We start from the raw sequence: 23,768 nt of genomic DNA on the forward strand, positions 1-23,768 counted from the left end.
CTGTTGGGTGAATTTGCTTCCTGGATATTTATTGATCAGCTACCTCCTATGTATCCAAAACTAGTCCATCCCAAGAAACTAGAAAATCAGTATCTTTCATTTTCAAGTGTTCTTTCAAAATCTTACTGCTTGCCTATAAATTCCTAGAGCTATGCAATTGTAGTTAATCAAACTAAACTAAAAGGATAATCATGTAAACAGGAATCAGTCATAATAAGGTGGAAACTCACTAGATACATTAGTTGAGACTAAAATGTATAATCTCCCCTTAGTTCAATAGAGGAACAACTTGAAAACAGTATCCTGTGTACAAGGTTGGGAAAGGTGAAACTATAAAGATGGCAAAAGTAACTAAGTGTAACTCCTCTAATAGACTATAGGTTATATTTCAATTAAATTTTAAAAAATTACAGAAAGATTAATAGTTGCTGTAACCCAGCAATCCTACCACTGAGCATATATCCAAAGGAAATGAAATCAATTGTTGGAGAGATATAAGCACTCCAATATCCACTGTAGCATTGTCCACAATTATATGAAGTGAAAATGGCCTAAGAATTTACTGACTGATGGGAAGACATTGGAAAGGTGTTAACTGTGTAGAATGGGATAATATTCCATGATTAAAAGAGAATAAAATAATGTCAGTTATTACATCAGCAAGCCCAGAAAGGACCCACTAGAGTAACTTTACTCCCTTTATTTTTTTTTTCTGTTATTTCTCTTTAGCATGTAGACCAGGGACATTGGACAGTAACTTCAATCTGAGTTCATATCCAAGTGACATTTTTGTCTTGCCAAGAACAGTAAGGCTTGGCAGGAAGTGAGGATAAGAAGGCACTGCCTTTCTGGCAGCTTCGAGTGTGTCTTCTAAGAACTGTGGTCAGAAACTGTAATAACTCTTGTGTAGTGAAATCCTGACTGAAGTCTGAAAAAACAAAAGCTTAAGCCAGTTCTTTTTCTTGATGTTTTACAGTTCTTTTTTTTTTTTTGGTTGGAAGAATTCCTTCTTTTTCCTTTTTTAAAATTTGTTTTTTAAATGATAACTCTTCCATGACAAAATAAAGGACCTTTTGCAAGTAGCTATATAAGTAAACCTGATGGCTCAAGTAAGCAAATAACAATTTCAAGAGGTAAAGATCATAACACTTGCCTTGAACATTGGATAAAAACACAGATTTGCTTTGCAAAAAATTATGAGGATTTCCTGATGAGGCATGTTATTTTGTCTTCAGATTCTTGAATGGTTGAAAAACTAACATGTCAACGAAAACATTGAAGACTTCTTTATTAAAGTCATTAAAATGTTGATTTAATACCATGGCTTTACTTATGATTTGAATGCAACAACTTGTTATTTCTAGGAGCAGGAACACTGTCAATGTTCATGGATAGACAGGATGGGTACTGAAAAGCCTCCTGTCCCCAGAAGAACATGCCTATGTAAGTGCTGCATGGCTTTATTGGGGTTATTAACTCATTTTAAAAAATAATAAAACTAATGAGCTTTTCTAAAAGAAATTAAATGTGTTTTGGAGTTCTGGTCTACCTGATACCATTCCCCTCTTCCACCCCCCACAGCAGAACATGTTTTCTCTATGAAAGAACCACAGAGCCTCTGATTCTGTCCTTGTCAGACAGCCTGGCTGGTGGAAGGATAGAGTCTTAATGAGCTAAAGAAGTAACTATAACTGCAAATAGAGCTTTTCCTCTGAAAGCCTGTGTGTATGTATCTTAAATTTCAGTGAATGGTTGCAAACATACCTGAAATTGTAACTGTGTCACAAGTTGAATCCCTTTGTAAGTCAGTTTACAAGCTATAGTTTTAGTACTTACTCTTTGTATGGGATAATGATTGTAGGTCTATTTAACATCGAAGGTGGGGCCTGGGGAAAATGGAACTGAGAGTTAAGAAGAGCAAGCTTAGCAAGGCAGTGGTGGTGTACGCCGTTAACACTTGGGAGGCAAAGGCAGGTGGATTTCTGAGTTTGAGGCCCGTCTGGTCTACAGAGTGAGTTCCAGGACAGCCAGGGCTATACAGAGAAACCCTGTCTGGAAAAACAAAAACAAACAAACAAACAAAAAGATGAAAAAGAAGAGGAGGAGGAGGAGGAGGAAGAGGAGGAGGAGGAGCAAGCTTGGAGAAACAGCTTGTCAGTCAGACATAAATTTAATAAATACTTTGCTAGACAATTCTCTATAGGAAATCATAACCTAAGGTGTAAGTTCTAAAAATCATAATCACAAGAAATGTTAGATAGTGCCTGTAAAGACTGTAATCGATACATTTTTGTATGAAATAAATCTTATAGGCAAACATGTAGCGAATTAAGCATTCAAAGAAAAGAAATGTAAGCAACAAATCACAGAAAGTAAAGGTTACAATGATGCTATATCTGGCTGCTGTGACTGGGGGCAAACAATTAGCAGACTTTCAGCTCTGCTTTCCAAATACACAGTGTTTGATCACTAGAAAGGATAGCGCTCTATTTGGCAAGGCATGCTTCTGCCTTTTGAATCTCGAAAGCACTGCTAACCTTCTGCTCCAGCTTTCTGGAGAGAGTTCTCCCATGGTGGACATGAAAAATGCAGTACTCTGTGAAATATGCCCTCAGAGAGGCATGCTACAGCCAGCCAAATTAAAGCCTTTCCAGTACAAGCAGGTCAGGGCCTAATGCTCTTTTAAGTTTAGCAGAGATGCTGCGTTGCATAACGTGCTATGCCTACGTCCTTACAACTTTACATATTAATTTTTCATTGTCCGAGAAGTTACATTAGCTGCTTGTGCAAATACCAGCATAGGCTAGAACATTCATGGGGGGGAGTTTTTCTTCAAAGTTGTGCTTCACTTGGATATGTCGACCTTTCCATCTTACTGTAAAGTATAGGAAGTTTTTGTAAGGTCTTTTACGTGAAATAAGGACAAATATGATACATCTAAGACTGAATGGGGGGGCGGGACATACTCCTCACAAAGTGAGGATAATAGGGGAATCTGGAGTAATATATAATTGGGCTTTGCACAGGATCCAGAAACTTAATAAGTGGGGGGGGGCATGAAGTATAGAGCATGAAGCAAAACTGGCTAAAAGAAACCCCATATGGAGTTAGAAGCAGTCCTGAACTAAGGAGAGCAATTGTGTAGGGGGTTGGTACAGGCAGTTCCCGGGTTTCCTAACTCTTCCGCTCTTGCTCATTTTTGTCTTTTATTCCTTAAGAGCAAAACATTTCTTTATAATAAGTAAGGTTGTCGCATATATGTGAGGACTAAAGTTAAGATCCCCATAACCCATGTAAAACTCACCAGGCATGGGGGCCACCTGTAATCCTAATACTCAGGGGCCAGAGATAAGGGATTTCTGGGGCAAGCAAGCTAGCTACACCAGCTCTAGTTAGTGAACTCAGAGTTCAGTGTGCAATCCTACCTCAGTAAATAAAAAAGATTACTTCAATGAAGACATCCAGTGTCAGCTTTGGGCCTACACACACACACACACACACACACACACACACACACACACACACACATTTGTATACACATGAGAACAGGCACATACAATTTGCATTAGTTACTTTTTAACTGTGATAAAATATCATGACCAATGGCAACTCAAGGGACAGTTTAAATTGGTTTACAATCCCAGAGATCTGGATAATGGTAGAGAAGACTTGGCGGTAGGGGCAGTATGTTGAGAGATCATGTCTCAACTGTACCCGGGAAGCAGAGAGAGTAAACTAGAAGCAAGGAGATGCTATAATGCCCCCAAAGCTCCTCCTACCCCACCTGTGACATATTTTCTCCTGAAAGGCTAAAAATTTCATAATCTCTCCAGACACAACTACCCACTGGGGAGCAAGAATTTAAATATGTGAGCCTATGGGAGACATTTCTTATCCAAATCACCACAATTGCCATTCACTCAAATTGCATATCCTTGTATCCATTATAAATCAACTAATCAAAAATGACTAGTCTTAGGGTAATGGATCCAGTTTAGCTTCAGTATTTCTAAGGAGATGGGTTGTGTATCTTTGGCCAGTAGTGTCAGAGGCAAAACAGAATTGTACATTGTTTCTCCAGGAACAGTCAACTCACCAGCCATTCCTATACAGGAATGAATGCTTGCTGATGGGTTGGCTCTGGGAAAGGACTTAAGAATCTATGTCACAGTGAGGAGGCATAGAGACCTGGGGGAATGAAGGTGGAGAGGTCCCAGTGACTTCAGGTAGTTCAATTATTTAGATTTTCCAAATTGCTTTGCAAAATTTCAACACATGGCGAACTTTCTCAATCAGCCACCAATTTAGGGGTTTTGGCAAATATAGAGGAAAACTCAGGGAGAATCTTAAAGGCATTTAAATGTTTGAAGCCTCTGGTTAACTTAGCTTTTAGTAATAAAATACAGCAAATAAATTCTGGTTTCTGTGTTTCTGTTTGTTTTATAGAAGGTGAAAATTAATTTGCCCCAAAATAGACAAATAAATAGCTCAATGAAATTTTACTATTTAAGAACAGGCAAATTATAATCTATTATTTGAAAAATGAGCTAGAAGCAAAACTTCTAGGAAGAATTTTTTTTAAGTGAAGGAAAACCAGTAATTTGTTGTATTTCTAGAATTTCTGCACTAGACATGCAAATTTAAGATTAAAATAAGATGATATTTAAGGAGAATGTTCTCCAGTCCATAAGACAGTCTGTGCTTTAGGTAGGTGCCTGTTTTCTCATGTCTGTCCATGTACCATGCTCTGTACATGTTTCTAATTGAACCTCTGGAATTTCCGGTTTATTGCTGTTCATCACCTGACAATAACGGTCTCATGTTTTTAGGTTAAAGACTTATGTTCTTCAAGTGTATTATATTCCTGGGATTCAAGTTAGACACATTAGGGAAGAATAGTCCTAAATTTCCTTAAACACAGGCCTTGGGCTATTGTTGATGCTAGGAGATATCTTTGAATTTCTGTCAAAATTTCCTTTAGCATTTTGACTTGTTCTTTAATTTTTAATACCAATTAAAAGGTTTAACTTTTTATATATGTGGATGTGTGTGTATCATTGCATTTGTATACCTTGCATGAATAGGAGCCTATGTGACTACAGAGTTTAGAAGAGGACGCATATCCCCTTCAGCTGGAGATCCAGTCAGTTCTGAACCTCCTGCCATGGGTGCTGGCCACTGAACTTACATCCTCTAGCAGACCAGCCAGTGAGCATCGCCGTGCTGAGCCATCTGTCCAGGTCCTCAGTATCATTTTTGTTTACTATCTGTATTTTCTATATCAGATGTGCTACCTATATATCTGATATTCGAGATTTAAAAAATTGCTTGGTAAGAGATTTGATAATTTCTCATTTTCTAATTACAAATGTATATAAAAACTTAAATTTCCAATGTTTCCATAACATTTCATTAGCCCCCTTTCTCCATCCATGTGTGATAGCATATACCTAAAACTCCTATGCTTTTGAGCCAGAGAGAGGAAGACTGTGAGTTCTAGGCCACCTTAAACTGTACAGCAAGACTTTAAGACAAAATAGAAACAAGCACGCAACCTTACTCCCAAATTAGTTTTCTGTTAAAATCAAGATTTCTGGGTTGGAGAGATGGCTCAGAGGTTAAGAGCACTGACTGCTCTTTCAGAGGTCTTGAGTTCAAGTCCCAGCAACCACATGGTGGCTCACAACTGTCTACAATGAGATCTGATACCCTCTTCTGGTGTGTCTGAAGACAGCGACAGTGTTTATATACATAAAATAAATAAATCTTAAATATCAAATTAAAATTTCAGTTAATATCTTATCATTTTGGGTGTCTATGGGAAACTTTACTCCAACTTTAATAAAAATGAACAGTTCTTTTTATATTTCAGGGTTTTAAAAATCCCATTTGATATTTCATATTCTTTAGGTTTTGTGTTTGTTTCTGTTTTGTTTTGTTTTGTTTTGTTTTGTTTCTTCATGTTTTTCAGTCAGAGTGCTATTTTCTGGTTTCTTTTTCACAATCTCTTACAAACTCAGATATGTTGTCTTGTATCCCTCTAGTCTTTTCTATATGGGGCAGGTTTAAAAGAAATATTAATAAGGTTTCAAATGACAAAAGTATGTTGTGGGTTTGTAGATATTCCTCTTTCTCTATAAGCACGGAGAAGCTCCCACATCCTCACACATGTTCTGCCTTTCCTGTCATTCAACTTCCACAACCTTGTGAGAGAGATGAGTTCCCATGTAGTGCAGGTGGCGACATTGGACCTGTATCTTAATCCTATAACCGAAACCCATTGACGATGGGGAAGAAAAGCAGTTTCAAGCAGTAGCTCTGATTAGTGGGAGATTTTGCTTGAAATATTTGATAGCTGTGATGAAAACTACACATCACAGCCTCATGGAGGTCTAGGTAAACACTTTCAAATTTTATTTTTATTTGATAAATGAAAGGATAGTGATTGGACATACTAGTGGAGTGTCGCATAAGGTTTCAACACATTCATGGCTAGAAGGTGGGTAGTTTTAGGCTGACAAAATAGTTTTTACCTACTGATGAAGCCACTGAAAGAAGGAAGTTGGATGCTCTCTGGGTTGAGCTAAACGATAAGAGGAATCTCATTTTAGTGCACACATAACAATATGTAATGAGTGTATTTGTGGACTTTCTGAACAAAAAATATCACTTGCTTGCAAACAGGGCCAAAGTCTACTTGACACAGCCATGGCTGAAATCTTAAAGGGTCAAGAAGTCCAATAAAGAGATGTCCTCCTGGTGTCCTTTCATTTAGTGTCATTTGCTATTATTGATAATTACAAAGTAAACTGAACAGACACTCAAATGCAGTCCTGCGACTCATATTTCTTTCTAAAGTATTTTCTCCTCTAGAAGTGCCAGGGCCCTAAAATATGTATCTCATGAGACAGATGCCTAGTACGTATTTCTTGACTGACATGAAAGGTTTCAAGAGCAACTCATTGGGAAACATTCTACATTCACAGGAGGGACATGGAGTGTCCAGTGGGAATTCTCACAGTACTAGAGCAAGATGTTCACATTCTTCCCATGCAATCTGCATTAGAAGGAAAGAGCGTGACTGGATTTTTAGTTAGATGATTTGGGGACAGTGCTGCCTTTTAAAAAATGAAGTTAAGTGAGTGAAGAGATTCCTAAAAGTGGGAGAATCACTTATGGAGACACGGATCCCTGATATCTCACTCCAAAGACAAATGGCCATTAGCTGTGGAGTCCTCAAACCCACTACAATGCTTCTGTGACAGAAGATGAGAAACAAAATTCTTGAAAACCTGTTTGGAAGCCTTTATTTCTAGAATATTTTTATTGTAGCCATGACACCCTGTCCCATGGAGAAGGAAAAATGAGGTAGAAGAGTGTGCCACAACATTTTTGAGAACTGGGAAAGGACTGAACTTGAGCTTTTTCAGTGTTTCTTGTATGGGGTCTGCCAGAGTAGTGCATTATATCAGAGTTAAAGAAAAAAATGCCAGGAGCCTAGAAAGGTCTTTTCCAGCTTTTGTTAGCCCTGAAGGAATATAATCAGATATCCTCATAGATCTCATGGCTTTTATGTTGGAGAATTTAGAGTGTCAGTAACCATGAGCCCATTGAGCCCATCAGCAGGATACTAAGCTTAGAGAATGGGTTGTAGCAAATGTTGATTGGCTTTGGCAAACATGGTAGAGGCATCTCATAGCCTCCTGGAGAGAGGGATAGTTCCATAGCAACAGAGGAAGCTTTGGAGGAAATAATTTCCTAACACAGGAGGGTTGGCTTTAGTGGCTGTTTCCTGTGGCAAACAGAGGGAGATCAAGCCTCCGAGCAAGTGAGAGACGCTATGAGTGGCATTCTACCACTTTCTAGATGGAGTCGCTTTCTCTAATAGTGGACAGGAAGCTGGCTCGTTAGACAGTCCACACCAGATCAGACCTCCCACACCTGCCAGATCCAGACCCTAAATCTATAGCCAGGACTGAGGCTGTTGGTGTGAATGTGAGCCAGGTGAGCCAGGGAGAGTTAGGAGATCGGTGTGAAATTGAGTTGGAAATTCATTTTATCGTATAGGATGAAGATGATCAAGTTTTCAAAAGCAACTGAGAATATACTAAGCCAAAAATGACTGGGAAGTTAAGACCAAGATTTCATTTTCTGAAAGAATTGTCAATATAGCATAAATGGAATGAGCTGTAATGAAAACACTCCATAAGGAGGCTGGCAGGGTGTCAGGGCGAATTGGAAAAAATGCTTCAGTTGCTTACGCCACAGCTTCGGAAGGGCGTGAAGTGGGCACTTGTCTCATCTCCACAACAGGGCATAGCTATGTCAATTTGCTTTAAAAAAAAAATAAAGCATTAGTCAAAATATACACTTAAGTAGAACATAAGTGGTTCAAATGCTTTCGAAGGAATTCTTGGGACGAATTTCCTTTAATAGACTGATCACTTTTATCTACTGATGCTTCTATGTCTTCATCCAGTAATATGAATATAGTTATACTTATTTCAGACATAAATATCGGTTGTAAATAATTTGTTTTAAAGAACTATGCAATCAGGAAGTACTCTACAAATACTATCAGTGTTTATGTAGATGGAGCATTCCTTGCATTTCTGTTTTAAATGATAACTATCTTAATGGATAATGTCAGTTCACACTCTGTTTTCTGCTTTGCTCTAGTGAGAGGTGTCAAGGCCAAGGCAGCTTATGCTTAGGCGGCTGCACCATACAGCTCTACTGATGGCTAGAGTCTTGCTAAGACACTCAAAAAGATATACAAAGTTAGAGGTTTTTACTAGCAGGCTGAAATTGTAAAGGGGAGATCATTATTTAAGCTAAGCCTTGTTTATTTACAATTCAAGATGAAGAGCAGAAATTGCATACCACTCTCAGAGTGCCAAAGTAGTTCTTTGCTTGAATAGCTTTTTTTTTTTTTTTTCCTTTTTCTTGTTTTATTTGTATTCCATTTTGTGCTATTTTATTTTTACTTTGAATCTAGTTTTGTGTGTGTGTGTGTGGGGGGGGGGTTCATGTGGAACCTAGAGAGAGAGAGACTTAACTGTCTTTATCACTTTCTATTTTATTTTTTGAAATAGGATCTGTGGTGGTTTGAGAATTTTAAAAGGCCCAAATCAACTCATATATTTGGGTACTTGGTCCCCAGTTGGTGGAACTACTTGGAAAGGATTAGGAGGTGTGGCCTCATTGGAGGATTTATGCCATTGGCAGCAGGCTTTGAGGTTTCAAAAGCAACACACTATGCCCAGTGTACTCTCTGTTTTCTGCTTGCTGTTTGAGATGTGATTTTTCAACTGCTGCTCCAGCTGCCTGCCACTATTACCTCTACTCTAATCCTTTGGAACCATAGCTTCAATTAAATATTTCCTTCTGAAATTTATCTTGGTCATGATGTTTGAATCACAATAAAAGAAAAATAACTAATGCAGGATCCCTCACTCACTCTGGAGTTTTGTTAAGGTGACTGGCTAACAGGTTTCTGTGATCTTTGATCTTGGCTCCCCAGTACTGGGTTACAGGCATACATGAGAATGCCCAGTTTTTAGGTGGTTCTGAGAATTTGAACTCAAACTCCTCTGCTTGTAGAGAAAGCACTTTTAACTCTGTGAGACATCTCCTTAGTCTCACAGTCTATTTTAATTTAGAACTGTGCATGGAATTCCATCAAGGATAGAAGACTGACATTTATTTAGGCTCTAAATATTTCTTCCTAAAGCTCTGGTTTTCCCCCAAGTCAGTGTTTTAATGATTTTGCTTCCTCTTCTTACTGGCCCAGCAGTCCAGGACCCAGGAGTTCTTGATTGTCCAAACAGACAATTGACACTATACAGTAGACACTATACATCTGGGGATACAAATATCTTCAGTTCTAAAATGTAAGAAAAACAACATAGCATGGAATGATTAAAGAAACATTTAAATGAAGAGTTTATCTGGTTTTCATATAATCTTTTACAGGCAGTAATTCACTTCCTTCAGCTCAATTTCTTTCTTCTCTCCTAATGACAACTAGACTAGATATAATGCAAAAACTGACATTCTTCATTTTACTTCAGCAATAAAACAACTTTCCTAGATCCCAGTCAAGGTCTAAGGTCTAAATAGAGGAGGCTGGTGAGATGGTTCAGTGGGTAAGAGCACTGACTGCTCTTCCTAAGGTCCTGAGTTCAAATCCCAGCACCTACATGGTGGCTCACAACCATCCATAATGAGATCTGGCACCCTCTCCTGGTGTGTGTAAAGACAGTACTTAATATAATAATAAGGTCTAAATAGAGTCTAAGGTCTTAATGAGCATACTGAAATGGTGTTGCATATTCTTCTCCATGATATTTCAAGTGACCTAAGAGAATAATTTCCACTTTTTGAATGTTTGATTCTAGCATCCCCAGTGTTAGCTCATCATAGCCAACAACAACCACACACACACACACACACACACACATACATGCACACACATGCGTGCATACATGCATGCATGAAACACTTTATTTTGCCTTGAAGAAAATTGTATTTACATGGTATGCACAGGTTCTGTATATAAAATAAAAACATCATTGGAAATGAAATATAAAGAAAAGTTCTGACAAAGAGAAGTAGAAAAAGACAAAAGAATGAATATTTTACTACAGAAACAAAGAGCTGAAGGAACTGAGTATAAGCTGAAGTTCACCCCAGGAGCCAATCTATTTCATTAATTGCTTTTAATTCTTTTTGTGCCATATAAGCTGATTATACAATCTCTCAGGATCCCCATTATGCTCATTTATGCTTGTAAGTCCCTTCATTTCAATTTCAAACAAAATTGTACTTTACCATAACTCTGAAATGCTGAAATTTTGCTTCCAATCAGTTCTATTCATTTTCTATAGGACAGGTTGATTACGTAGACACAAAAAAATGATATACTAAGATGTTGGTCATCTTTGAAAAAACTATCCATAACAAGTTAGCATCTGAAACAGTCTTCTAAAGAGCATGTGTACCCATCATTCCTATCTAACACTGTCAGCTAGAATGTCTGAGAAAACTCTGCCATCTACTTTTATCTACCTTCATAGATCAGAGCAGGAACAGCAAGAAGGCCAGTGGGCAAAAGTGATTGCTGGATATGCATGGTGTTATGAAATTGATCCTCAGAATCCACAGTTATTGGGTGGCTTTCAATTATAATCCTGATTCTCCTATAGCAGGATAGAAAGTGAAGACAGTAGAATTGCCAAGAAGCTAAGAGGTTTATTAGCACAAAGTTAGAAGCAAAAAAGACCCAGCTGCCTCAACAAGGTGCAAGGATAAAACCAACTCCAGAAAGGAGTTGGCATGTGTTTCCTTCCATGAGTGCACTCCTACAAACACACACACACGTACACACACACACACTTACTGTATATATATATAAACATGTATATATATATGTTGTATACATATATACATATACACACACACGCACATATATATATATATATGTATATATATATATACACACACACACACAATAATAGTAATGATGATAATGATAATGGTGATGATGGTAATTTTAAATATTACGGGAAAACAATCAGAACATATTTGACTGGAGTAGCTAATCTCCACGAACCAGCCCTGTGAATCAGGTGCTCAAATCACCACATAGTAAACATGTATTCTGCCTCCCTGGCATCTATTTTTACCTTCTGAGTAAGGGTGCTCAAAATTGTGATTGAAGAGTCATCCAGTCTCCACTCTCTATGTGCCTGCTTGAATGGGGTCATTTTTCTAGTATTGTAAAATAAAGCAATTACCCTAGCTGGATGCACTGAAACTTCATGCCTCAACATACAGTGAGTGTGTTTGTGAATGAGCATGGCTTTGAAGAGCTGGCAAGTGACCTTTCACCTACTAGGCTGAATGCTGAAGAGACTAGAAGAGGCTTACCTATACAAGTGAGGGCTCAAATAAGAACCAGGGAGAGAAGAGATATTTGAGAGAGGGATTAAGATCCTGAGTGTCTACAGTGGACTTGAGATGAAGTTAAACTTCAAATTGGGCCTTAGGCATTCAAATCTATACATTTCCTTTGCATTCCCTTGATCTTTGCTGGATGGCACTTTCTGTACTTTTAATAAAAAGAATATTTGTTAACGTACCTAATTTTATAAATAAGAAAGTGGAGACAGACAATTTTGGAATTGCCCAGGGACATTCAGAAAGTAGTATACATGGAATTTGTTCCAGGCTTTTTCACATAGACTACCATATTCTCGCAAATACCACAGAAGGCATGAAGGCAGTGGTTTCCCTTTGACAGCAGTGACAGTCAATGTTAAGTTAAGCTTGACCAGAATATTGTGTCTGACAACTTGATCTAGCTAGTCAAGATGTTGCTATGGAGGTATTTTTGGATATAATTAACATATACATTCACAATCAATTGACTTCAAGTAAAATAAATTATCTCTATATTGTGTGTGATCCTCACCTCATTGGTTCAAGGTCTTCTTAAAAGCAAAGAGTAGAGTTTTACCAGAAAAGGCAGAGTTTTGCTGGAGACTGTGACACAGAAATCTTGCTGACATTTCCAGTGGCACACCCTTTATTTTTTGTACTTCCCAGCCTGAAGCAGGTAAACCAAATCTTTCAAGTTTCCATCTCTCCAAACAGACATGTTTACTTTTTAGTCTGTCCCAAAGTCCATAGATCCCATTCTTTCTGTTAGTATATGATAGCTATATTAGTATACAGTATATAGTAGTATAGTGGACATATTTGAGTAGACAAAAGCATAAACACATTCATCTTTTTTTAAAAAAAATACTCTTTCATTATGTATACAATCAATACTGCTATCTGAACAAATCCAAAATAAAGAGATCATAGAAAATGTGGGAAGAACCCAATTGGAATCGATTTCTTTCCTCTCTCAACAGGTCAATTCCTAGAAATTGGAAGTGATACAAAGTTCAAGATGAGCTCCAGAAAGATGCTTTTTCTGTCAAGAGTTTCGTGAGAAGTTTCATTGGCTTCACTATTATTCAAATGAAAGAGTTAATGAATACTGGAAAAGACTTCTTGTCAAAATGCCCCGAGCAATGACTTTTAAATGCAAACTGACTTTGATAACCGAAGACAATGAAGCTGCATTTGTTCGGAAAGGCATGAGGCATTTTTTTTTCTATTCCCTTGGCATTTGATTATGATTAAGTGCAAGGGTCATGTCTGGAAAGAGGACTGGCCAGCTCAAATTTGAGTCACACTTGCCGTCTCCTGTCATTCTTTCCTGAATTCACAGAATCCGCTCAAAAGATGGAGCATTGTCTGGTGCTGTGTGGAGAATAGCTGAATGATCAGTTTGGATTCCCACTGCAACCATGCTGACATTTGCTAAAATGCCCAAGCCCGATGGGATAAATACTTCACAGTTGGCTGAACTCTGAGGGAAGGGGTTTGACAGGCTGATAAGGGGGAAGGCTGGTATACTCCTTGGCTTTCAAAGGCTGCAAGAACTTGTCAACTCTATCTTCCTTCCCAAATAGACCTGAAATCCTCCCTGCCCCCCGCAGAGTCTCATTTTCAGCCCCAGCTCTCCTTAACTTCTGCAGCACTGCAGATATTATGGGCACGAAGAGATAAGTCAGATGATTTGCAGCTAGAACTATAAAAGATGTTTCAGAGAGACAATGGGGGAACGGAGGAGTTTGGTGGGTTGGAGAATTCTTTTTCTTTCAGTGAGCTATAATCTGAAGTGGAGACACAATGGCTTAATGAGTTTCTGTCTCTGTACTGTGACAAATCTACAATTTGGCCATTGTGAAAGCAATGATATGTTTCGTTAATTTCATATGTTCATTTAATAGACTATTTGGAAGGAAGGCATTTTTGCTTTAGAAATTAGAGCAAGGGAAAGCTGATAAAAGCTTCAAGTTGGTGTTCAGCACTTCCTGAAATACGTTAATAACATTCAAATGCCTTTTCAAACATGAAGACAAATCTCAAAGCCATGTTTTCTCTTCCTAGTCATAATCTTAGTCATAGAAGAGGAGAAATCTTTACTTCTTACTCCCTCCCCACAATCTGCCCTCCCCAGTACACACATATAAACACACACATACACCACACTGCACACACTACCTGGTTTTTCAATGTTTTTTAAAGTTATTTTTATTTTATCATTTTGTCTGTATGGGTAATTTGTCTGTCTGTGTGTATGTCTGTGAATCTTGGGCTTACAGGGTCCACTGAAGTCAAGAGAGGATATTGGATCCCCTGAAACTGGAGTTAGAGACAGTAGCAAGGTGCCATGTAATTTTGGTGAATTGAACCTGGGAACTCTGGAAGAACAACAAATGTTCTTGACCAATGAGCCATCTCTCCAGCTTCCACAGTTTATTTTGTATTAGTACAATTGCATATGGAAATTGGCACTTAGTGACCCCCACTGTGGCATGTTCCTTTTGCTGCGACATTATTCTCTATGCTATTCCTAAATCCCCTTTAAGGATAGCTCTTCAGAGTCAAGCTTCATAAGCCCTGTGTTCCTTGTCTGTCTTTACAACTACCTTCATTTTGGACTTCCTTGAGTTCATAGAAGCTGACCTCACACAAGGATTTAAGTACAAGTCATTTATCTGCGGCGGAATTCAGGAAGCATGGGATCTCAGCATGTCCAACACTCAATGCTTGTTAATCAACTGAAGCTTCCAGAGATGGGTTGCCGAGGGGAAATAGCAAGAATGAGATGAGGGAAAGCTGAAAAGGCATGGGTGTCACAAATGTGGCTGCCAGTGGTGCCATTGTATACTCGTCCTCTCAGATACTCTCCCAACAAAGTTTTTACCTCAGGTGTTAAAACACACTGTCTGCACCAGGCAGTGGTGGCACATGCGTTTAACCCCAGCACTTGGGAGGCAGAGACAGGCAGATTTCTGAGTTCGAGCCCAGCTTGGTCTACAGAGTGAGTTCTAAGACAGCCAGGGCTACACAGAAAAACCCTGTTTCGAAAAAACAAACAAACAAACAAACAAACAAACAAAAAACCACCACCAACAACAAAAACCCACTGTCTGCAATCCACACAGCGGATTTGTCAAAGCACTCATTGAAAATATTCTTCACTCATATTTCTCCCCTATACCTGGAAACCTGATGACAATAGTCCTACTTGGCTTTATAGGAAACATCTTAGGCTAGTTCTATAATTCTATCACAGAGGAATCTACCGATCCAGTTTGAAATTTGATGGAAATAAATGTGTTTTCTGCCAAAAAAGGGGGGGGTCTTACTTCCCTTAATGAAGTTTCTATCTCAGTGTTGTCAGCAATAACAACAAAAGTGAAGGGGATTGATAGGAATGGTCACAAGGGAAATTTACACTGCAGAGAAAGTCTGCAAGCCATATGTGATGCTACACACCTGTAATCCTAGAACTGGAGAAGCTGAGGCTGGAAGATCTCAAATTTGAGCTGCATAATGAGACCATGTCTCAAAAAAGGAAAAAAATGAAATGAAGGAGGGATGAGAGACAGACAAACAGACAGTCAGACACACACACACACACACACACACACACACACAGAGAGAGAGAGAGAGAGAGAGAGAGAGAGAGAGAGAAAGAGAGAGAGAGAGAGAGAGAGAGAGGAGAGTGAGCTCATGGACCATTGTAGTTTCCTGGACTGTGGAGGTTGGGCTTACTCTGCCATTTGTTGGGTTTTGGAGACTCCCCAACACAAGTCTGAGGAAGAAAATATGATTTAGCAGCCTAGGCTTGGCTTATTAGCTAGGCTTTCATGGTGTTAACCTGCAGTTCTGAATGGACTACATGCAACATGTTTGTCCTTCATGCTCAGGGATGTGAAGTGAAAACAGTTATCCCTCTCCAAATACCTGTATTTTCAGGTATGACTTTCTTGTTAATAGAGTGATGTGTTTTCTCACTCTTGAGACAGGATGGCCCTGCTGGACTACATTGAAATTCTTCCAGGTAGACCAGTTGGCTAGCCTAGATTTCCAGTAATTCAATTCCTTGTAGATATAGAAGCAAATACTTAAATGGGAACTACATAGTCTACTGTATGTGTACACGTGTGTGCCTTATTGGTAAAGTCATGCATACATATGTGCTATGTGTACCTTCTGTGTAAGCTCATGCACACATATGTGCATGGATGAAAGAATGAATAACAGTTTCTCATAAGGCTAGAAATGGGAGGACAGCTGTTTGTCTCAGATATGAAAAGAAGGTAAATTGGTTTGAATTTTATTCTGGCACAAGAATAAGGAATGCTTAAGTTTCCCACTTATACATAGCCTGCTTTTAGGTTTAGTTACCATCACTGGTCTGGTTTCTTGAGCTTGACCTGAAGCTGACCTTTAGATAGACATGAAGGCAAACAGAGCCCTGTAACTCTATCTGTATGTTCTTTTGTCTTGGGAACTGTAAATCGGGGCATTAGGTGAATAACACAGCTTGGCTTTGTGTCATGAAAAGTAATTTGGACTGTGGTAAGGGCAGGATTTATGAAGCTGTCTGGCCAGGCTAGGGCAGGATGCCAGCTTACACCTGCTTTGCAGACAGAGCCCCGTGCAGTTGTCACACTGCTGAAGTAGCCAAATTCCTTTCACTGCATAGAGGCACTTCTGGAACCATCAAACCCCCAAACAGATAGGAGTGGAGTGGAGACAGCATGTGTGTGTGTGTGTGTGTGTGTGTGTGTGTGTGTGTGTGTTGCTGCACGAGAAAATAGTATTTAGGAAACAAATTCAATGCCAACTTCTCTTTGTTAAGTCTTGAGCAAAACTCACTTTTCATCAGTAGGAGAAAAGGCCCTTGCTCCTGAGAGGCTCAATGCCCCAGTATAGGGGAATATGAAGGTGGGGAGGCAGGAGTGGGTGGGTGCACACCTTCATAGAAGCAGGAGGAGGGGTTTGGATAGGGTGTTTCTGGGGGGGAAGAATCAGGAAAGGGGATAACATTTGAAATGTAAATAAATAAAATATCCAATAAAAAAGACTAGAATTTAACATTCAAAAAAAAAAAAATGGAAAAAAAGAAGGAAACCTAGGGACCATAAAATGGGTCAGTGAATACAGGATCCTGCCTCTAGTCTTGATGACCTGAGTTTAATTCCTTGGACCTCCATGGTGAAAGGAAAGAACCAATTCCTGGAATTGCTCTCTGACCTCTGCACATGTGCCACAGCATACGTGCTCCAAACACAAATCAATCAATCAATCAATCAATCAATGAATTGTAATAAAATTTTAATGTATGTATATTTCTAAAATATTATAACTTTTTCATGAAACTAGCAAGAAAAATCATAGTAAATTAATTTGTGAAGTGTTTGAATTTTTTTTTTCAGAAAAGACAGACTATGTCATAGCAAGGTAGCTATATAATTTGTTATCCAGAGACACCTGTCAAACTGAAAGGGGGTGGCCTGGGACCACTGGCAATGTTGTCTGAGGTAAATTGGGATAGACAGTAGCTCTAATCATGGACAATTTACAGAAGCACACAATGAACCAGCTAAATGACTGTCATGTTACAAGGCTGCTCTTCTAAGAAACGACAGAAAGGAAACTGTCTTTTTGATCATGCTGGACTACCTCCACGAAGCAGATGGCCCAACTGTCATGATGCCAGAGCACAATGCACAATATCCAGAGCAAAATCAGTCTACTGCCTTTATTCACAGTCCTGTCTCCTTCTGAGAAAAAGGGCAGAAACTCAACAAACTTTGCTTTCCCAAAAAAGGGGCTTTTTCATAAGACTTAGACCCTGGTAGGCAACTGATTAATTAGGATTAAAGACAAGGCAGACTGTCAGTGAAAAAAAAATAGCCATTTCACCTCAATACTGATAAACTTTGACAGAGATACCTCCTCTGAGGCAAGTCCACACCTTTTTTAGCTTTCTTGCCTCTTTCCCACGCAGTGCAGTAATGTTATAGTTTTCCTTTCCTGTAGATGCTACTAGAGCACATTTGCAAAATCTTACCATCTTAATACCATAGACATTTTTTTCTGATAAGACCAGAAGTCAGAAACTAGAAATCAAGGTGTCAACAAGTTCTGCTTTCTCTAAAAGCTGTAAGGGCAAAAACTTCCTTGCCTCTGACAATTTATGGTCCCTCCAGATATACTTTGAATAGTGGCAGCATAACTTCCTTCCCATGATCCTTTTTGCTATGTCTTGATGTCATCTTTTATAAGGACATAGGTCATTGGACTTAAGGCCTTCCCTAAAATCTATAATGTTCTCATCTTGTGATTATCAACTGAATACATCTTCAAGATCTTCCAAATAAAATCTGGATGGAGGTAAATTCTGAGGGGACACTGTCCACCTCACACCAGCTTGGAAACTATGACAACTATATACTCCTAAAAAGTGGTCATTTTACTCCTGTTTATACTCACATTCAGGTGACAGCTGACATGTGCTCTACCCTTACCTTAGTCCATCTACTTTCTCCTTCAGCCTTAAGGAATTCTGATGTTCCCTGGCTCCAAGCAAATCAGTCAACTAAATCTTGGAGCACGGTCTTGTGGATGATTTTCCAATCTCTCCATTTAACCTACCTTTCTAGGTTTCTGGATTTATACACATATACAAATTAATAGATCCAGATAGCCTGTGCAAAAACATCAAGATTCTAACCAAAAGATAACAACCCAGAGATTACCCACAAAAAATAGAACTTGGACCCAGCATTATTATAAACTTACTCCAAAGTTGAATGAGTTGGAAATAGAGAGAAGATATTTGAATCAGAATTTTAATAATCTCTAGCCATATTTTTAACCAAAATATATCTTCTGTGACTAGAAAAACCAGACCCAACTAAAGAAAGCTTAAGAAAAAAAGACTGGATCATTGGCTATAGTAATAGAAAGGTTCAATTTTAGACCCAGTAGTAGCTGGATGTTGCTTCCTAAAAGTGCTACCAGAAGTGTGAATTCTCAGGGCTGAAGACAAGAGCTTGCTGTTCTTGCACAGGACTGAAAATTCAGAAAGGTCACTTCTGCCTACCAAAGCTCACAACTCCAAACCAACGTTTTCTTTTGACCTCCAAAGGCACCCACACTCATGTGCACATGTCACTCTCATAAATATACTTAAAAATAAAATAAAACCTTAAAAAAAAATACAACTTCCATTCTCTTGCCTGGAGCTTCCCTCATTGTGACTTAACTCTCTGAGAATGGCCATGGGCTGGTCTAGACTTGTATCCTTTCATCTTCATTCAGACCCACAGCAAGTACATGCCTCTTTCCCAGCAGTTCCAGTAAGTATGTACAGTAGCGCTAAACTGTGATACTCCAACTTCCACTCTTGTCATTCTGGCAGTGTAGACGATTCTTTCAAAACATAGGCCTGCATCATTTACCCAACTTCCAGCCATAGGGTGGCATCAGCAACATCAACCAAATATGTAGACTGAGAGCAAAAGAGAGATGTTTCCTCTTGCAAATCTTTCATGATGTTAGCTGGAAAGAAAGGATAAATGTGCCCAAAAAAATATAACCAACATTTACTCCCACTTTCTAGATACAAGCAAGAGCATTTTCTAGAGAGCTGATAGAGCCAAGTCCTTCTGCCAAGACTTCAACAAAATACAAAATGTCTGCTTTGGGTCCACACACATTATAATCGTGGTTTTCATTTACTCATACCACATAAAGCTTATTTTTACGCAACTGGACCGCCAGCTGCAGATGCCATAGCAAACTACCACAAACAGGTAGCTTAAACATTTGCAACTAGAAATTAGAGATTCAAGTGCTGCCAGCCCAGTTTCTGGTGAGGTGTTTCCTCCTCCTTCTAAAGGGTAGTCTTCTTATTGTGTCCCCATGTGACGGTTACTTGTACTACTGAAGAGACAGAGAGATGGAGGTGGAGAAGGGGTGGCAGTGAAGGATAAGGAGTAGAAGAAGGAGAGAGAGGCACAGAGAAGGAAGAGATCTGCCTGTTTCCTTGAAGGACCCCAGTCATACTGGATTGGGCCTTACCCTTCTGACCTCATTTAATGTGGATCACCTCCTTACTGTCTCTATCTACAACGCTGTCCCATTGGTTAATGAGACTTCAACATAATAATTTGCTTGGTACACAATTCTGTTTGTAACCAAGGGGCCAAGGTTCCTTCTCCTTTCCCCTTCCCATTTTGCTTATTTTCCACATACCGGGAACCATACAGTCTGATGCTGATTAACTCTGGCATGTGGTGCCGCTTCAGATATTTTTTAAAGCACAAGATCTAAAATGTTTTCCAGTTTCCAATCCATGAGCCCTCAGAGGTCATATCCTGATCCTAAGCACAGCCAGAATCCTATTAGTCTTCCCCTATCAATTAACCCTACAATTTTTTCCCATTTAATTGCCAGGTGTTTTTTCCTTAGGTCAGCAGGCCAGCATCTAGACTGTTGCCCCCAAAGGATATTTTCAGCCATGAATGACATACACACACATACACTCACACAAATATTTTATGGCACTCTGCATAATTATATCCTTAAGCGCATACTGATGTTAGAACTAAGCATGATTTATGGACATAGTCTCTATCACAGTGCTTTGTTATTGGAATTCCTCTCTCCCATAAGCCAACATCAATATAGAAAAGACCAACTAAACACATGTGATTCCTATTAAGTGTAACACGAAATATGACCCTTAAAAGCAAATTGGTTACTAATTCCCGGAGCTGAGTTTGTTCAAATCCCATTTAAACTAAGTTCCTTGTTTGAAGGAAACATTTAGGAATCAAAATCTAATGGGAAAAATACAACTTAGACTGTTCTGTGCTTAACAAAATCCTTTCTGACTCTTCCTCAGCTTCTAGGTTTAACTTCTTCCGTAATTTGTGATACCTTCATTAAGCTGAATTCTACAGGAACCAGCATACTAGGTCCACAAATTGCTGGACCTACTGTTTTGTCAATTTGACTTTTAAATCACTCTGTAGAATTAATTTGCCAAGTATCAAAGTATCTCATTGTTCCTATGGTATAATTATAACAGACTTTTCAAGGAAGAATGAATAACATGGATGTCGTAGTCACGTCTAAAAGGTTTCCATTTAGCAAAAAACAATCATCGATTTAACACATTAGTTTCTTCTGACAAGCTTTTCAATGGCACTGGTAAAACTTGATGTGTCATTCTTGGCTTTACCTTCTCACTGGAACCTTGACAACATCAACACCTCCATCACTGGAAAAACTAAAACTTGGGTTAAGTATGCCTTTTTATTTGTGCCTGAACGTTAGTCTCACAGACATTCTTGGAGCAAATACAGAGAAGTGTGCTGACGGAGCTCGAAATGAAGCCCCTAAAGAATTTACCATTCCACGAAATGGTGAATGCACATTGAGGTGGTGGTCTGAGTTGAAACACAATTAATACTTGAGGTTAATTAACCCAGTTTTAAAAACAAGCCTGGGAGTGTAATTTTTATATAACAGCATAGAAAACAGCATGAATTTAGAATAACCATCAGCTCTGGAATTAGACTCCTATATTAGTCCCATACTAGCATTAACAATGGAAAAACAACAGTGAGAAGTAATTATTGTATCCTAGCTTCATGGGGACATCTTCTTATTCGTCCCTGCTCCCCATCCCAAACCCGAAATGAAGAAGATAACATTTTGAATGTAATACTTGACAGCTTCTATTATGGTTTCTGTCACCTTTTCGTATATTTCCTAACTGTGCATACTCCAGAAAAGGGCAAGGAATTAATCAGGTTGCCAAAAGAGTTGGGTTACACAGCATGCAGAAAGCACTTCAGCTACGGTATTTGCTCAATTTCTGTGGGGAGTAGTGTGATAGCAGCCTTGAATTTAATATGCCTGGCCCTCTTCCACCTGGACTCAGTTCAAATTCATTGCCTGCAGCTCCCTGCATCCAGAGTGGGAAATCAGTCATTATATTAAGAACGAATGGCAAGTGATTCTGATCCACATTTTTCAACTGGTATGTTTTTTAACCTGGAGCCATACCAAATTGGAAAATTCTGCAGTTTTGCAAGCTGGGCATTAGAACTGTATCGCAGTCTAAATACATTTCTGGTTTGAGGAAGTTGAGAAGATGATTTTTTTTTCTTAGAATTTTCTTAGCTACTATGCCACTGACAGACATCTCCAAGTCAACCCCATCATCACCTCCCTTCTGGTGCTTTTTCTGTTTCACAGGGTATGGGAAGATGATGTCAGTTCAGTTGAACTGTCAGGATCTATGTAAATATTGACCTGAATTCATTCTATGGGCATATGTAAATGGAAAGACTAGATTCAGTAAAGATGAAAGAATATCTCTTGGAGATTTTTCTTTCTTTTAAGGACTGAAATGAAAAAAATGGGCAATGGAAAAGCAACCGCTAGTGGGAAAAGATGCCGACTAGCCTTAGTGTGGAAGAACACTGCCAACAAGGACAGTGGCAGGAGATTTACAGAGAGGTTCCAAATGAGTGCACACTTCTTATGTGTGGCACACCGAGTACTAACATCCAGTGTGAGTAAAGATCTGGGCTTGGGCTTTGCTGATAGAACAAAGAATTTCTACAACTTTAGAAAAGAAATCTAGGGGTAGAAATTAAAATGAAGAGGGCAGACACCTGGGGACTCAAGATTCAATTTTATGACACATTAAAAACGCACATGAATATGAAAAGTTGTGTGTTAACATGCTTATCATTTGAACCATCTCAAATCATTTAAAAATCTGTAAATGTTCATCAGCAGAAAAATACTTGCTAGTTAGGATAAAGAGAATGTCTTGTATACAGAGAATTTGGATTTGGCTTTATTTATCTAGTGTTAGTATGGTATAGACTCCAGTAGCATTTACTTAGAAAAGCTAAATAATTAATAATAATGACAATAATAATAATAATAATAATAATAATAATAATATCCAAGTGCAAGAATTATATGCAATGTAATCTCTGAAAACAAATTCTAGAAACATGCAAATGTGCTCTTTTTATGTTGCTATGTGCTTTATGAAGAAATATGTGTACAGGTATAAACACCAAAGGGGCAGGGTGAGAGGGATGGGAAAAACAGCACTGATGTTTAAATCAACAATTCTGTTCTTGAACTTTGAAAAAATGAGCTTTGTAACTCAAGGTGTAATAAAACTAGAAGGAGATAAAGAGTATTGAACATTGGGTCTGTAATTTACATATGCCCATTGTTTAGGGTTCTTCAAATAAACAGTACTTATAGGATATGCACATATATGTGTATTTGTATATGTGTGTGTGGACATATGTGTATAGATATATAGATATTTTAAAAATATATTATAATTTATATAATATGTAATATGTGTAAATCTAATAGAAATATATGGATCAATAAATATGGATAGATACACTGATCTGTTCTGCAGCAGAATCTGTACAAAGGCAAGAGTCTAACACTTGGCCAGAGGCAATTCTTAATGTTCTGGTTAGTGAAACCACATGTTCACCCTCTAGTAGAATTCCTATGTCTATAACTAAGACTTGTAGATAACTGGACACAAGGTTGAGGAGACAGGAAAGAAGTATACATAGATAGAGATCTTCGTGTGCATTGGACTAGTTCATTTGGGATAGTAGTCTGTCATAATAGGTTCATCAGTAGCTTTCATTGGACTTCAATCTTCACTGTAGCATGAAGTGAACTGTTCCTTTCTACGTTAGACTTATCAAGGGGGTATCTTGACTTGATTGTTCATAAAATGTTAAAAAAGAAGGAACATAAAGAGTTAAGTATTTAGG

Source organism: Mastomys coucha, unplaced genomic scaffold (assembly GCF_008632895.1).
Source record: "Mastomys coucha isolate ucsf_1 unplaced genomic scaffold, UCSF_Mcou_1 pScaffold13, whole genome shotgun sequence".
Taxonomy (NCBI): domain Eukaryota; kingdom Metazoa; phylum Chordata; class Mammalia; order Rodentia; family Muridae; genus Mastomys; species Mastomys coucha.